Source organism: Salvelinus namaycush, chromosome 28 (assembly GCF_016432855.1).
Source record: "Salvelinus namaycush isolate Seneca chromosome 28, SaNama_1.0, whole genome shotgun sequence".
Taxonomy (NCBI): Eukaryota; Metazoa; Chordata; class Actinopteri; order Salmoniformes; family Salmonidae; genus Salvelinus; species Salvelinus namaycush.
In genome coordinates, this window is record NC_052334.1 from 18,998,385 (window position 1) to 19,011,124 (window position 12,740).

Sequence of the window (12,740 nt, forward strand, 5' to 3'; positions counted from 1 at the left end):
TTAGCAAAGATGTGAAAATGTTGAGGGGGGCTTGACATGTAGACAGTCTAGTCGTGTATTGTTGTGTATGAGAACCTACAGTTGAACTGTTGAGTAGACCTACACTGCCAACAATAGCGTGAATAGGCTAGAAGAGTATACCAACAGCCCCTCTCCCCAATGCCAAAGTACTGAATGCAATGGTGTGAAAGGTTTGAGGAGCACAGTTTAGTGTATTAGTGATTCCCCCCACGCCCAACAGACACCAGTCAGTCACCCACACCATCCCCTCCTTACTAATACCTAATTGTCTCTCATTTAGACTGCATGAACAATCAACTAAGCTTCCATAATAATGACAAAACTACAGCAGAAGTTGTAGCGTACTTGTAAACACACCAACTATGACAACAAGACCATGTTTATGCTTAGCTCCAGTATATTTATTTGCTCATCATGGACTGACTCATGGAAAGATTTAGTAGATTTTAGAAGGTGACTTACACTAGTTCCTGGTGCTGAGCTTGATGTTGCGGCACTGCAGATGTTGATGGGATCAGTCTCTAAATAGAACACATATAGTCACGTTAGCCTCTACGGTAGTTAGTTAGATAACTAATGGTTAGCTAACGTAACCTAACAAAGCTAATGTTAGCTTGCAAAGTTACAAATCGCATCGCCAGATAGCAGCTGGCTAATTACATTGATATCCTTTGGAATGTCTAGCCAGTGTATTATGAAAGCTAGCTAGCAAAATGTTGGTTTAGATAAACAAATGTAACTAGCTAGCTAGTTAGTTAGGTAACGTTAGCTACCTTACCTCAGCATGTCCTATTTTCTTCTGTGATGTTGGCTGATCGGATGCCTTCCTCTTTGAAGTGGAAGGGGAAAATCGATGTAATAGCATCACTTTTCAACGTTCGACGACATGCCAACCCCATCAGTTGAAACTTCAGTTCTGTTTTGAAATCCTCTGGCTGAAAGTGCTGGCTACAAACACAGTAGTTTAGATATACTACATGACCAAAAGTATTTGGACACCTGCTCGTCGACTATCTCATTTCAAAATCATGGGTATTAATATGAAGTTGCTTTGCTGCTATAAAAACCTCCACTCTTCTGGGAAGGCTTTCCACTAGATGTTGGAACATTGATGTGGGGACTTGCTTCTATTTAGCCACAAGAGCATTAGTGAGGTTGGGCACTGATGTTGGGCGATTAGGCCTGGCTCGCAGTCGGCATTCCCATTCATCCCAAAAGTGTTTGATGGAGTTGAGGTCAGGGCTCTGTGTAGGCCAGTCAAGTTCTTCCACACCGATCTTGTCAAACCGTTTCTGTACGGACTTAGCTTTGTGCACAGGGGCATTGTCATGCTGAAACAGGAAAGGGCCTTCCCCTAACTGTTGCCACAAAGTTGGAAACACAGAATCGTCTAGAATGTCATTGTAAAGAACCTTTTCCAGTACACGACACACTGACGTCACACACGGAAGCACGCGATTCTTGGCGGCAGTAAGAACGCTATCGCCATCTTTGCCCATTCAACGTAGCCTATATTTACACTTTTATTACTTCTAACAAGATAACTTTTTGTTGGTTCTTATACGCTTACAATTCTGTTTTGATTCTTTCTTGAACAGCTAAGATTATATTTGGTTGTGATCTTTGCTAAATAACTATTTTGGATGCAGCAAAATGTGTGTGTGAACTAGAATGCTAATGCTCATTGATATAGGATATGTAGCAAAAGCTAGCCAAAGAGCCATTTTACTGGCTGAAGTGTTTTTTGTTTATAATGCAGTTGATCTGCGATGATGACACAAACATTATATTGAGCAGGACATTCATACGAGCCTTAAAATCCAGTTATAATCCATCCAAAAGTAATGTTAAATGCACTCATAAGCAACATGTAAATAGAGGCTTTTTTTGCTGGCATTCTATAAGAACTTCCCATTGTTCTGCCACCAATGTGCGCACATCACCTCGTCCGGCATTGTTTGTGAACACAGAAAGGGGTCTATGCTGTAGCGTTGAACTAAGGGGCCTAGCCCCAACCATGAAAAACAGCCCCAGACCATTATTCCTCCTCCACCAAACTTTACAGTGGGCACTATGCAATTGGGCAGGTAGCATTCTCCTGGCATCTGCCAAACCCAGATTCGTCTGCCGGACTGCCAGATGGTGAAGTGTAATTCATCACTCCAGAGAACGCGTTTCCACTGCTCCAAAGTCCAATGTTGTCGAGCTTTACACCACTCCAGCTAACATTTGGCATTGCGCATGGTGATCTTCGGCTTGTGTGTGGCTGCTTGGCTATGGAAACCCATTTCATGAAGCTCCCAATTAACAGTTATTGTGCTGATGTTGCTTCTAGAGGCAGTTGTTTCCAGAGGCCATTTGGAACTCGGTAATGAGTGTTGCAACCGAGGACAGGTGATTATTACGTTCTACAGCACTTTGTGGTCCCGTTCTGTGAGCTTGTGTGGCCTACCACTTCTGCTGAGCCATTGTTGCTCCTAGATGTTTCCACTTCACAATAACAGCACTTACAGTTTACCGGGGCAGCTCTAGCAGGGCAGAAATTTGATGAAATTTGCTGGAAAGGTGGCATCCTATGACGGTGCCACGTTGAAAGTCACTGAGCTCTTCAGTAAGGCCATTCTACTGCCAATGTTTGTCTATCTCAGATCTCCCCAAGGAGATGTGGGTGTGGAGTCAGGCGCAGGAGAAACAAGTTCCGAAGGAAAAGGGCGTTTATTTAAAACAAGCTCAAAATAACAGAACACCGGACTACAGCAGTAGCAACACAACCCCACTCAGACACAGTCCAGGGAAAAACCACCTGTTCAATATGAACTGAAGAAAACGCAACCCAAACTAACTGACAGTCAAACGAAAACAATCCCGCACAAAAACCCAAAGGAAATGTCGAGATAATACCCCCCTAATTAACCAAAATGAAACCAGGTAAAACACAAAACAGACATAACCAAAAGAAAAGGAAAAAGGATCGGTGGCAGCTAGTAGACCGGTGACGACGACCACCGAGCGCCGCCCGAACAGGGAGAGGAGCCAACTTCGGTGGAAGTCGTGACAGTCTATGGAGATTGCACAGCTGTGTGCTCGATTTTATACACCTGTCAGCAACGGGTGTGGTTGAAATAGCCAAATCCACTAATTTGAAGAGGTGTCCATACTATTTCTCACATACACCTCCACGGGGCAGTCCTCCACATTCTGAAATCACTATGCATTTTGGATTTTGTGGTTTGCTTACAACCAGGAAATGTAGTTGCACATTTCCACTGAGGAACTGCAGAATCTTTGTATTTGCATGTAGTGAGGAAATTCTCAATTTTTATGACACATATGATATATTAATAATATATTAATGGAGATATAAAGTGAACTAGAGCAGCGGTGAAATGTCCTTTTAAGTCAGTATCATTTAATGTCATCTTGGTAAGCAACTCCAGTGTATATTTGGTGTTTTGTTTTAGGTTATTGTCCTGCTGAAAGGTGAATTTGTCTCCCAGTGTCTGTTGGAAAGCAGACTGAACCAGGTTTTTCTCTAGGATTTTGCCTGTGCTTATCTCTATTCCATTTCTTTTTTTTTACTCCCCAGTACTTGCTGATGACAAGCATACCCATAACATGATGCAGCCACCATTATGCTTGAAAATATGAAGAGTGGTACTTAGTGATGTGTTGGATTTGCCCCAAACATAACGCATTCATTGTGAAGTAACTACAATGTTGTTGTTCCTTCCTCAGCTTTCTCCTATCCCAGCCATTAACCTGTCTGGCTCTGGCGTTCCGCTAGCGGAACTCCTCCCACATTCCACTGAAAAGGCAGAGCGTGAAATTCAAAAGATATTTTTTTGAAATATTTAACTTTCACACATTAACAAGTCCAATACAGCAAATGAAAGATACACATCTTGTGAATCCAGTCAACATGTCCGATTTTTAAAATGTTTTACAGCGAAAACACCACATATATTTATGTTAGCTCACCACCAAATACAAAAAAGGACAGACATTTTTCACAGCACAGGTAGCATGCACAAAGCCAACCTAACTAACCAAGAACCAACCAAACTAACCAAGAAACAACTTCATCAGATGACAGTCTTATAACATGTTATACAATAAATCTATGTTTTGTTCGAAAAATGTGCATATTTGAGGTATAAATCAGTTTTACATTGCAGCTACCATCACAGCTACCGTCACAAATAGGACCGAAGCAGCCAGAGTAATTACAGACACCAACGTCAAATACCTAAATACTCATCATAAAACATTTCTGAAAAATCGATGGTGTACAGCAAATTAAAGACAAACATCTTGTGAATCCAGCCAATATTTCCGATTTTTTAAGTGTTTTACAGCAAAAACATAATATAGCATTATATTAGCTTACTACAATAGCCTGCCACACTACCGCATTCATTCATCAAGGCACGTTAGCGATAGCAATAGGCACGTTAGCGATAGCGAATAAACCAGCAAAAGATATAATTTTTGACTAACCTTGATAAGCTTCATCAGATGACAGTCCTATAACATCAAGTTATACATACACTTATGTTTTGTTCGAAAATGTGCATATTTAGAGCTGAAATCAGTGGTTATTGTGCTAACGTTTGTGCTAACGTAGCATCTTTTTCCCACAACGTCCGGATATTTTTCTGACACTTTTTCTGACACACATATTCTGACCAAATAACTATTCATAAACATAACTAAAAAATACATGTTGTATAGGAAATGATAGATACACGAGTTCTTAATGCAATCGCCGTGTTAGAATTCTAAAAATAACTTAATTACGACATCCAGCTTAGGTATAGCGAGAGAGTGCCCAAACTCTGGGCGCAAACGACTAGTTCACATGTACGACAGATATATGAAATAACATCATAGAATGGGTCCTACTTTTGCTGATCTTCCATCAGAATGTTGTACAAGGGGTCCTTTGTCCAGAACAATCGTTGTTTGGTTTTAGAACGGCCTTTTTCCCTCTCGATTTAGCAAGCACACTTGCCAAGTGGCGCGAATCTCTCCATCGTCAACAAACTCAGAGAACGGAACACGGCAAAACTCCCGAAAAAAATTCAATAATCTGATTAAACTATATTGAAAAAACATACTTTACGATGATATTGTCACATGTATCAAATAAAATCAAAGCCGGAGATATTAGTCGTCCATAACGACAGCTTATCAGAAGGCAAATCCAGGTCCCTTCTCGCGCTCTCCAGAAAACAGGAAACTGGTGACACGTCATGCCAAGAGCTATTATTCGAGCCCAGATCAAGTTACACACTCAATTTCTTCTCTCACTGCTTGTCGACATCTAGTGGAAGACGTATGAAGTGCATCTAAACTAATAAATATCAAGGACTTTAATAGGCAGGGCCTAGAACAGTGCATCGATTTCAGATTTTCCACTTCCTGTCAGGAAGTTTGCTGCAAAAGGAGTTCTGTTTTACTCACAGATATAATTCAAACGGTTTTAGAAACTAGAGAGTGTTTTCTATCCAATAGTAATAATAATATGCATATTGTACGAGCAAGAATTGAGTACGAGGCCGTTTAAATTGGGCACGATTTTCCCCCAAAGTGAAAACAGCGCCCTCTGTCCTCAACAGGTTTTAAACTCTGTAACTGTTTTCAAGTCACCATTAGCATCATGGTGAAATCCCTGTGCGGTTTGCTTCCTCTCCGGCAACTGAGTTAATAAGGACACGTGTATCTTTGTAGTGACTGGGTGTATTGATCCACTTTGTGTGCAAAGTATAATAACTTCACCATGCTCAAAGGGATGTTCAATGTCTGCTTTTTTTCACCCATCTACCAATAGGTGCCATTTGCGAAGCATTAGAAAACCTTGCTTGTCTTCGTTGTTGAATCTGTGTTTGAAATTCACAGCTCGACTGAGGGGCCTTACAGATACATTAATGTGTGGTGTACAGAGATGAGGTAGTCATAAAAAAATCATGCTAAAACACTATTACTGCACACAGAGTCCATGCAACATATTATGTGACATGTTAAGCACATTTTTGCTCCTGAACTTAATTTAGCTTGCCATAACAAAGGGGTTGAATACTTATTGACTCAAGACATTTCAGACTTTCATTTTGAATGAATTTGTAAAAATTGGTAAAAACATAATTCCACTTTGACATTATGGTGTGTGTAATTCATTTTAAATTCATGCTGTAACACAACAAAATGTGGAAATTGTTTTATTTTTTAGTTTAACCAGCAATCATACCACACATAAAATCATTCAAATCTGCACCGATTTTCACTAAAAATCCACAAGGAAATAAAGGAATAGCTGATAGGCAGAGGAGAGGCCATGTGCGCCATCGCACATGAAAGAACTTTCAAAACATGAGACACGCAGCTCAAAAAGCTCTCCTATTGATCTTAAGCCATACTCATTTAATTGACTGTATAACGGATTCCCCTCATATTTCTCAAAATAGTAAAAAATAAAATAGTGACTCATTTAAGTCATATTAATTTATTATTTTTGATTAATTGAACGATGTGCTTCGCCATTGTAGAGGTTAGGGTTTAGTTAAATCACTGAGAATCGAATCATGGGAATCAGTAAAACATCATTTTTTTTGCTGTAGCCTTCCTTTCGAATTGTGTTCCTGCAAAACTAATTTTGTAGATACTTTAAGTTGATTTGGACACACGGTTTATGGGACATTGCAACTCAGTAGAAGCTAGCAGTCACCCTGACGTAAAAACTTCTAAAGGAAAGATACACTGAGTATACGAAACATTAGGAACAACTTTGCCATCAGAACAAAACATTAGGGACAACTTTTTCCATCAGAACAGCCTCATTTCGTCGGGGCACTCAACAAGATCATATCAAGTATGCGATCTCGCTAATGATTATTGGGGTAAACAGTGCAGATGAGCAACCCCATGCTTCAGCCATGTAGCCACGATGCTGCATCAGGCTACATGTGATAATGTTTATTGTTAAAATACCACACCTGCCTGCAATATGGACCATGTAAAGGCCATGAAGATATTACTTTTCTTCAATATGTTATTGGGCACATTTCTGGGAGGGGGATATTACATTTTAAAAGGTTTCATATGTTAAGGCTATACACTGAGTGTACAAAACATTAGTAACAGCTTCCTAATATTAAGTTGCACCCCCTTTTTGCCCTCAGAACAGCCTCAATTCATCGGAGCATGGACTAAAATGTTTCGAAAGCGTTCCACAGGGATGCTGGACCATGTTGACTCCAATACTTCCCACAGTTGTCAAGTTGGCCCGATGTCCTTTGGGTGATGGACCATTCTTGATACACATGGGAAACTGTTGAGCTTTAAAAACCCAGCAGCGTTGCAGTTCTTGACACAGTCAAACCGGTACGCCTGGCACTTACTACCATACCCTGTTCAAAGGCACTTAAATATTTTGTCTTGCCCGTTCACCCTCTGAATGGCACACATACAGTGGTTCGTCCTTTAAAAGTTGCAGGGTACTGCGGCGCAGCTTGCATGGTGCCGCAGAATTCTATGGCACGTTATTTAAGTGTGAACCACTGGTACCATTAATGCTAGTTAGTGCTATTTTGACCACCAGAGGGCATCTTTGAGAAGCATTTGATAGCCTTCAATAGTGGCTGTAGTAAAGATTTTATAACTTTTTTTGTAAGAACATAGTAAATGGGACTGATTTTAAGAAATGTTGCTTAATTAATTAATGCTTGATTAATATTATGGTGTTTTTATTCCAAGAAAAACAAAAATCTCTATGGGTTTCCGTTAGGATGGAATGGAAAATATGGCGCTGTACAACGTGACAGTCGGGAGTAGGCTACAGTATTGGGCTATTTAGCTAAAGAATCCCTGTGTCGTTCGCGCGCGGGGGCCAGTTGAGTATAGTCGTAACTGAAATTTTGGTGACCTTATTTGACCTTTTCTGCTGCTTTTGAGACACAGTTCTATCCCTCCTTGGGGCACTACTAGATTGAGTAAATAAAACACTCAACAATCTCATTACAGTAACTATTGGTCACTCTTTGTATTATTATTCTAATATGTATTCATTATAGAATTGTGTCAGTTATTAATGATAAATCTTAGGGATCTGTGGACAACATCCGGTGAAATTGGAGGGCACACAATTCAAATAAATAATCGTAATATTAAACATTCATGAACATACAAGTATCTTATATCATTTAAAAGCTTAGATTCTTGTTAATCTAACTGCATTGTCCGATTTACAATATGCTTACAGCGAAAGCATACCATGCGATTGTCTGAGGATGGCGCCCCACATCAACATATTTTTCAACCAGCACAGGCTTCACAAAATCACAAATAGCAATTAAATAAATCACTTATTTTTGAAAATCTTCCTCTGTTTGCAATCCCAAGGGTCCCAGCTACAACATGAATGGTCATTTTGTTAGATAAAATCCTTCTTGATATCCCAAAAAGTAAGTTTAGTGGAGCCATCGATTTCAGTAATCCACTCGTTCAACATGCAGACAAAGGAATCCAAAAAGCTACAGCTAAACTTCGTCCAAACAAGTCAAACGACGTTTCTATTTAATCCTCAGGTACCCTACAATGTAAATAAACTATAATATTTCATACTGAAAGTAGTATGTTCAATAGGAAAGTAAAATTAGTAAGCCTTCCGCGAGCGCCATCTTCCTCACGCGCCGAAAGACTGATATTGTTCAGGTGGTCTCTTCATAAAAACTCAAAATTCTTGCTCGTTTTTGAAGAAACAAGCCTTAAACCTTGGATAAAGACTGCTGACATCTAGTGGAAGCCATAGGAATTGCAATCTGGGAGCCGGAATTACATAGGAACAATAGCTTTCCATTATAAGAGCCTGGGACCTCAAAAAGAAAGGAGATTCCGGTTGGTTTTTCTTCGGATCTTTGCCATATCAATTCTGTTATAGTCTCAGACATTATTTTACCATTTTTAGAAACGTCTAAGTGTTTTCTATCCAATGCTACCAATTATATGCATATCCTGGCTTCTGGGCCTGAGTAACAGGCAGTATACTTTGGACACGTCAATCAGGCGGAAATTCAGGAAAATAGACCCTAGCTGCACTCTTCCTCCCCTCGCTTCCTATCTCTCCCCATTTTTCAGCTCTAGATGACAAAACCTGCACATAGTCCAATTGTTGCAGGTCTGCCGACTTCCTTCTGGTCACACATTGTATTCCGAGAAATATCCATGAAACCAAAGACATTGCTTTAACTGTGAATGTACTTTATTGCAGATATTTTCCTCAAATAACATGGAGCATACATACGTTATTAAAATGTATTTACATTGGGTCTAATGTGTGTGTGAGAGGGAGGCATGTTTTTCAACTCAGAAAAAAGCACACAGAATTTCCTAAAACTGTACACCTTAAGCAATAGTCTTTTATGATATTACCAATCACACTTCGATTTGATAGATATTTAGAGTAATTATGTAGATATTGAGAATGGATATGAAGGAGTAGATATCTCAAATCCCCCAAAAAATGGAGCAAACATTAAATAAACAAGTAATTACAACTTATTTACATTGTGGATAATGAGTGTGCGTGTTCATGTTTTATTTTTCCTTGTCAGCCACCCATCTCTGCTTTGTCAGTCTTGATAGGCCCAGTGTGTGCACTTCTGGGTGAGGCTGTCAGGCAGTGGTGGAGAGCATGGCAGAACTGAAAGAGAGATGCACAAAGTGACAGTAAGTATACAACTCAACAACATGTCTGTGTGTACATCTGTTAGTGGGAATCCTCAAAGGTTTCTCCCTCCACAGCCAGTGTAGAAGGAACTGGTGCAGCCGGTTAATTAAATACCACAGCAGAGGACAGCTGTGACTGCAGCTGAACTGCTGGGGGTGGCATTTCTAAAAGAGAGAGGGACAATTTTCTTAACTGACAATAATCATACACTCATTCAGTCTTTTTAGTTGTAAGGTGTTAACCGGCGATAGCCTACACCCGCATAGCTAATGTTTTGGCGGTGTCTGAGGTGTAACTCTGTTGGATCTGTCAAAATCGGTAAGCAGCAGCTCATGATCATTGTCACAAAACTACAGCCATCCTACTCGCGTTATAAGTTCAGAACGAGAAAGAGTAGGTTATATATAAATAATCACGCTCAAATTCAAAATCATTCAACTAAATAATGAGGATTTCTATCAGCCTATTCGAGGTGTAGATATCAAATTCCAGTGTTCTAACTTGTAAGCAGGGCTGCATGAGATTTCTGTTAATGCGACTACGTGCAGCCAATGGCAATGTCCGCTTTAGGTATAATGCCAGGAGTCACTTGTGAATTTGACAGCTCTAACACAGTTCCACCTCAGACACCGCCAAGACAACCACTATGTGGATGCCGGCTAAAGCGGACGTGATTGAATAGAGCCACAAGTGAGGGAGAGTGTGCATGTGTGTATACGTGCATGTGATAATTACCTGTATCACCTATCGTGGTTGGCGTTGCCGATGCAAACGACTGCAGCTGTGAAGACTGTGGTTGAGCTAATAAGGGTGTCAGATCTAAAAGAGAGAGGAACAATTTTCTTAAGTTAAAATAATTATACAACAAAACAGAGTGAGTGATTTAGTGAGTGTGTAAACATGTGTTTGATAATTACCTGGACCACATCACACTGCTTCAGGTCTACATGCCTCTGGAAGTTCCAGCATGCCACTCCAGGCCTGGAACAGCTTGGTGGAAAGCGAGCAGGTTAGCAGATCTGAAAAATGGGCATAATATAATTTTAATGACAAAGCCTTGATTACACACTAACCTAAACCGAACAGACTATGGGAGGTGCACAGTAGTACATAGATCCATGACTACATGGAACTCTATTCCACATCAATTAAATCACGAAAGCAGTAAAATTTGATTTAAAAACAGATAAAAATACATCTTATGGAACAGCGGGGACTTTGAAGAGACACATGCATACACACGATAACATACGCACTGTACACACACGTACACAAGGATTTTGTGTTGTAGATATGTGTAGTAGTAGTGGCCTGAGGGCACACACTTAATGTGTTGTGAATGTATTGTAATGTTTTTAAAATTGTATAACTGCCTTAATTTTGCTGGACCTGAAGAAGAGTAACTGCTGTCTTTGCAGCAGCTAATGGGGATCCATAATAAATACAATACAACAAACTAATTACGTGTGTGTGTGCGTGTGCCTGTGCGTGTGCGTGTATGTGTGCGTGTGTGTGTGTGTGTGTGTGTGTGTGTGTGTGTGTGTGTGTGTGTGTGTGTGTGTGTGTGTGTGTGTGTGTGTGTGTGTGTGTGTGTGTGTGTGTGTGTGTGTGTGTATCTGGCAACCCACGCAGCAGACTTCATTTTCCCAACTGCTCATTACACTTGCCCTTGCAATCTGATGTGTGTGTGTTCTATGTTATTATGACTTAGAAGTCTCAACCTCAACCTCAACCTGACCACATCCTTGTAGTAGGCCATTCAGTGATTAGCTTGGGAACAGTGTACAGTGTACAGTACAGTAAAAAGGATATCAAATATTCAGATCTGGATTGACAAGAAGGCTAAATCATGTAAAGTTACAAACCTCTAGGGCTTAGTCTACACTTAAGTGAAATAAAAGATGCAGGACATGAGCTCTAGGACCATACCTCAGGACTACCTGGCCTGACGACTCCTGGCTGTCCCTGTCTCCAGGCCACCTAGTCATGCTGCTGATTCCGTCTTTGCTCTTTCTGTCTGCAGCTATGGAACCCTGACCTGCTCAAGGCTCACCAGAGGTACTAACTTGTCCCAGATCCGCTGTTTGATCCTGTCTCTCTCTACCGGACCTACTGACTCAACCTCTAAATGCTCAGCTATGAAGAGCCAACTGGCATATACTCCTGAGGTGCTGAACTATTGCACCCTCTATAAACCTCTATTATTTGACACTGCTGGTCATCTATGAACAGTTAAAAGTCTTGAAGAATAATCTGGCTAAATGGCTGTACTCTTTTATAATCTCCACCAGCACAGCCAGAAGAGGACTGACCACACCTCAGAGCCTGGTTCCTTTCTAGGTTTCTTCCTAGGTTCCTGCCTTTCTGGGGAGTTTTTCCTGTGCTTCTACGTCTGCATTGCTTGCTCTTTGGGGTTTTAGGCTGGGTATCTGTATAAGCACATTGTGACAACTGCTGATGTAAAAGGAGCTTTATAAAATACATTTGATAGATGGCTTGTATATGCTTCTATTCATGTAAATAACTCTAAATCTAAATATAACATTGAGTTGTCTTACATTTCCTCAATAGGAAGTTGTACCTTAAGCCAACACTTTTTCCTGGTCTTTCCTGCTCGGGACAGGGGGCTTCGGGTTTGGGAATGGAGTGCCTAGAGAATTGGAATATTAATAATTAGTGTCCACATTTATGAATGAATGAAATTCAATATGGGTTAGCTGTGTATCTCATCTGATTGAGAATTGCTGATGATATACAGTATATGTCTATTTTCTTTTGAAAATCTGCCACCAAAGCACACAATTCCATCTAGTGAGAGTGCACATAACCATTAGCTTGTTTTACCAAGTCAAAAATAACATAATTTGGTCAAGGGACCCAACGAATAACAACGACGCTAGCCTACTGCACCCCATATCAATCAACTAGTAGTGACAAGGCTATATTTTTGTCATTCAGTAATACTGTAACGTTACTGTAGCCTACTACACATCAC